At 32.4% G+C, this 5,878-nt stretch overlaps 1 long non-coding RNA gene across 1 annotated transcript; it reads right to left on the reverse strand.

The window, feature by feature from the left end:
- Window positions 1-4,330: 4,330 nt before the first annotated feature.
- On the reverse strand, window positions 4,331-5,280 carry LOC125499423 (uncharacterized). Its single transcript, XR_007276295.2, has 2 exons — window positions 5,169-5,280; window positions 4,331-4,671 (listed from the first exon to the last, which is right to left on the reverse strand). It is a non-coding gene; the product is annotated as an uncharacterized LOC125499423 (long non-coding RNA).
- Window positions 5,281-5,878: the final 598 nt, after the last annotated feature.

Here is a 5,878-nt window from a genome sequence, read left to right on the forward strand (position 1 = left end):
AGTAGTTTTTTCTGAAGGAAAATATTTACTAAGAAAAGCTTGAGATAATGTAGCCCGTGTTGTAAATGAACTTGGCGGATTAGATTTTAACCACGTTTTAGCTTTATCTTTAAGTGAAAACAGAAACAAACCAAGTCGAATAACATCGTCAGTTACTCCATTTAACTTGACAGTGTCACATTTTTCAAGAAAAGTGATTATGTGTTCATTAGGGTCTTCATTATCTAGGCCACTAAATTGGCCTTATTGAATTATTTGAATTAAAGCACAGCGAAGCTCAAAATTATTAGCAGAAATATTAGGCCTTACACTACTTGAAGGTGCACCACTAGTATTCAGCATTGTGAAATCACGTAAAGGCTTTTCATTTTTGTCCCCCGTCTCTAATGATTTTTTGTCAGATTCTTCAGAGAAGATGTTCTCTAAATCAAAATCTGACAGCTTTTATATTTGCTCCAACCTTTTTCTGTTTCCTTAGTGCACGAGCTGTTTTTTCAATCTCAGAGTCAAAAGAAACCAAAGATTGATTAGTACATGGCATACACTAATAAATATCATAAAGATTGAACTTAAATTCATAATTCTGTAAGCAAAAAAAGAAAATTCATGAAAAGTGCAACAACTTCTACGCTAAATAATCAAGAAACACAATTACTAGTGATTAGACAAGAAACTAGTTATTAAAAAAAAATCTAATACTAATAACTCAAGAACACAAAGATAGCTCTAACAAAATGTTTATGAGAGGGAATAAAAAATTTTCTAAGGAAAAATAAAACAATTGCTAACAAGAAAATAAAGTCTAAACTAACATTAAAATCCCTCTAGTATGATATTGAACTATTGCCTCCCCGACAATGGCGCCAAAAACTTGGTCGGTCCTTAAATTACCTTAAAATACCACAAGTGTATGGGTCAATTAAAGTAAATATAGGGTAAGCAAGATATCTTTTACCACAAGGAGGTATGATCATCTACCAAATTAAGAAAATCTAATATTATTTAGACGATCCGGAAATAGTGATTGGTGGTGATAATTAAACTACTAGTTAATAAGAACTAAACTAATTCTTACTCTAAAAGGGTTGGGTAATAGGTATAACCAAATATGAGATTAAACTAGTTGTTGGGTTGAAATAATATTGGGTTGCAATGATCAAACTTTCTATGATATATTATCTCCTCTTCCAAGGTAGAAAATGTGTATTTATACTAATCTTACGCCTAGTTCAGTGGTCATAACAATTAATATAAACCCATTACGAACAAGAAATTCATATAAAGGACCACCCCAAGTGTATAACTATTCCTAAAATTATACTACTCGACGTTTAATAATCCCATGAACTAATATTGAAATTTCACTTCTGCTAATAATCCAATATCTTAAAAAATAATCAACTGGCCAAATCAATAATATGAAAACAAACCAAGATTGTCAAATTGCAATTATAATAAATCAAACCCAAACAATAAATTCAACTCATTGATAGAAATATAAAAGATTACATCCCTAACCTAGAACAAAGAAATTTAGCAAGACATAACAACTAAATCAATCCAATTGAGTAACAATGAAGAATTAAAACCTAACATTGTAATTAAACAAAATCAACAATTGAATAATTAAAAGTTCAAGAAGTAGAAGAACTCCAATCCGATGAACTTTTAACTTCCGTTAATAGCCACCGCAGCTGTGCTGGCGTCGTATGCTGGCGTCTGTTTCTTCGTCGCGCCTGTGTTCTTCGTCGCGTCTTTTGTGCTACGTCTCCGTAGCCTCTATTGTTCTCCTGATGCCTCCTTTTTTTTTTCTTTTCTTTCTATTGTCATCTCCCCTTCCTTTAGTCGCTGTCCTCTTTTCTTAGGTTATTTTTTTGTTCTCTTTCTGGCCCAACAAGAGGTCTTTTACTTCAATTCTTCATCCTACTTGGTTGTACTCCTCCTTTACTTTTCGTTTTGTCATCATATGGCTGTTGTAGGACTAACATTAGGCACAAATTATCTAGAAAGACTGCCTAACTTTAATATTAAAGTTAGACCAGTCCAGGCCCAATTCTAATAGAGACCCAACCTCAACCAGCATCATTTAATCCAGTGACATTCTGTTATCTCCAACCCAGCGACATTTCTCTTTCTCTCTCTTCCCCCTCCAAATTTCGTTCAAATCCTTTCTCTTTCTCTCTCTTCCCCCTCCAAATTTCGTTCATCTCGCTCTTCGGATGCGTGTATAACTATAATTACATGAATATTATCATCAATTAATTCAAATTTTGAAAATTGTTTTTTTCCAGATCTTGAGAATTAGATATTTCAATTAGCAAGAAAAGTAATTCTTCTGCAATTGTGAATTTGCTGCGGTCAATTAGGGTTTTATTTTGTTGCAGATTGATTCATACGGGTAGAAATTCATTGATTTATAGACGCCAATTCTTTTCTAATGAATTGTGAAAGAAGAATTGAAATCGGCGAGCCGACAGTGTCGAGGTTTGTTCTTTCAAATTTTCGTGCTGAATATTTGATTCGATTATTTTCTGAGGTAATTTTCCATCCACATTCTTTTAATCTTTCTTAATTAGTTTTTTTTTATATTATGATGATGTTGTTTATTTCACCCTCGAGGATGGTGTTCCTCAACGAGATTCAAAGGTTACAATTTTTTTTTTTATTAGTTTAGGATTTAATTGTGATTAATTGCTGATAATTTCAGTGAATTTGTGTGTGCATAAGGTTTTTTAGTAATGGTTATTGGTGTTCAAAGGAAATCAATTCAAAATCTATATGTTTTGGAACGACTAATTTAGATATTTCTCTTCAAAAAATTGCACGAGTCAGCTGGTCAGTTGAATCCTCAAATCATAATATTTTGTTGACCACTTATGGCCTGCTTTTCAATTGTGTTTCCATTAATAGCTTTTAAAAGTGCTCGTATATACTTGACCTGGTTTCATTCAATCCAGTGCATAAGAAGGGCTATGTAGATTTGGTAGAGATGGCCGCAAAAGAAGGCATTTCTTGTTGCTGTGGTACTACACTTGCGAAAGATCCAACTTCTACCATTGCATTCAGTTGGACAAAACCAAGGGAAGAAGTGTGAGGCCAAAGTCAGGGATTGAGAAAAGCAAAAATCGAGGCGACAAATCTGATGTTTTTTTTCTAATGTAGCAAGGAGTTTGGTGCTTACACTCCCCCTGCTAGAGTGTTGTAGCTTCTTGAATGATTTTAGTGGTCACATGATGATTTATGTTGGTGACACAATGGTTATTGTTGGTCACTTATTTTTTTTTTTAACATTTAGGAACCCACACATGTAATTGGAGTGACATTTTGTTAGTGATTATGGTAATAAATACATTTGGTTCTTTCCATTTCACAATAGAAGTTTCTCAGTTATTATTATATATTTTGTCATTCAATATCTTAAATATTCAGTAAATAGATTAAAGTGGGCACCAATTAGCTTAAATTTGGTACCAAATGAATTTAAATAGTCACTTATTGAAATATATTAGATGTTCAGCTTTGTGTCTTTTAAAATTATTTATAGTAGTCCTATAATGGATCCATCATAGTTCTCTCTTGCACTCTTTTTGAGCTCCTCCAACCTTCTTGTGTGCATGTTATAGCAAACATCTAGGTCACGCCCCAACTTCAATCGAGCTTGATCAAAGGGTTATGCAAAAAATAAAAGTCAAATAACAAAAAAATAAGTGAAAGCAGATTATACAACAAATTCATTTAAAGTGAAAACCAAAAGATTCAAAACGCTTTCAAAAAAATTAAGTGGTTACCAAAGAACTTAAACTGGTCACATAAGGAAGCAGGCTAGTTACTTGATGAAATAAATTGTCAAAGAATTAAGCATCTTTCAAATAACAAGAACCCGAATGACAATTCATTAGGAGAGCAGTATGTTGCAATAAGAACTTGTTTAGCCTTATAGAAGAATTAGGAAAGCAGTAAGTAATTGAATTTGAAACTTCTCACTGACGGATGGAGAATTGAGTTAAAGTGGTCACAAATAAACCTACACTGGTTACTAAATAAGTTAAAGTGGATACTTAGTGCTTCTAACAATTTCAGTTTCAATTGTAGTCTTGTTAATGTCCATATATTATAAAGGAGTCTCAGAAATGATAATAAGGAACTAATCAACAATCAAGTTATAGTGGATACTAAATTAATTAAAGTGATGACAAATAGACAAAAACTTGTTGCCAAAAGTGATCACCAATCAAGTTTAGGTTAAATGACTTAAGTGATTCCAAAATGACTTAAAATAGTCACCAATCAAGTTATAGTAGCTACTAATGTATCTTTTTTTTTGTGAACGGGAAGAAGATTAGTTTATATCAATATCCGCCAAAGTTATGATACTTTGGAAAAAGGAGTTCGTACAAATTACTTCCTCACCTATATTAATCTCCCTTCTAGCAACAAGATAGGCAACCGTATTCCTATCCCTTGTAATATGATTACAAAGAAAAGAAACAAAATGAAACTTTAACATCTTAATACTATCATAAAATAAGAAGATTGGTGACATTTCTTCTACTGCATCCCCTTCGAGTATAATGCTCCTGCACTCCATTTTCTTTATAACTTTGACTCCAAAATCAGCAGCTCCTGCTTCAGCCATATATGCATCCCAACAATAGATGCTCCTACTTTTTGCTTAACAATTATAAACTAATACTTATTAAACAAAAGGCTACAAGACTAATCAACTCAATTATGAGTCAAATTCAACTAGCAATCAACTAAATAATTCCAATGCCACATCAATCAAACAACAACAGCAGAAATAAAGGAGATATCCAAAACTTGAAAAAAAATGCTTCGATGAATTTGATCAGAAGATATCAAACTAATAGAACTAAACAGCTCAACAACAAAAAAACTTCGATAATCGAATTGAAATTATATCTTCCATCAATTCAATTTGATTCTAAGCTTATAAAAAACCTAATTAGTCAATCTCGTCGAATATAAAAGCGATAATCAAAATAATATTTTACAATTAGCTGAAACTTAGCTTCGAATTAGCATCTCCAAAATCCTAACTTGAGTAAATTTAACATATGCATGTAACTTGATGAAGGAACGAGCTAAGAACTCAAATTTTGACAATAAATCAGCTCGAAAATGCATGAAACAAGTAGTTTACTTACCTTTACAGTTTTTGTGATTGTAATTCTTCAAAAATCGAGTGAAAATGTGCTTGAACGTCCGTTCGGTGCAGCCGTCAAATTTTGGAGCTTATCTCTGTGAAATTCGGCATCCTTGTAAGGTGATGATGGAGCTGCTATGGAGGATTTCCCTTGGTGGGAAAATTCTACCATTGAAGAGAATGAAGAGTGAAGAGAGGAGAGAGAAACGCGCAAAAGACAGAGGAGAGTTTCTGTTTTTTTTTTTTTTTTAATTATGGGCTGATTAGCTCATATTGTTTGGACTTGGGCCTGCCTAATTATAACATGTTATAATTAGGCGGTCTCTTGCAAGACGAGCTGAACATTAGGAGTGGGTTTTGGGGGAAGGAAACATATTTCCGTGTTTTTAAATGCTAGGTGGGGTGTGATGAGAAAATGAGCGCAACCCATTTTCTTTCTACAATATGTTTGATAAGCCAAGGCATGCTTACTGTAGTATAATCATACTTCCTCTTTATTTTTATTTTTCTTTTTACAAATTGGACCTACAAACAATTCAATAGAGTAATGGGCTTTAAAATGAAATATGTGCATAATAAACTATACTAATATTGTAAATATTAGATAAAATAAATTAGCATGTATAAGTAGTATATTTAACGCATTTTTCAAATTTTCCATATTAAAATATGAGTAGAAAACATATTATAAGTCTCGAAACTTATACTAAA

The sequence above is a fragment of the Beta vulgaris genome, chromosome 7 (assembly GCF_026745355.1).
Source record: "Beta vulgaris subsp. vulgaris cultivar EL10 chromosome 7, EL10.2, whole genome shotgun sequence".
Classification (NCBI taxonomy): Eukaryota; Viridiplantae; Streptophyta; class Magnoliopsida; order Caryophyllales; family Amaranthaceae; genus Beta; species Beta vulgaris.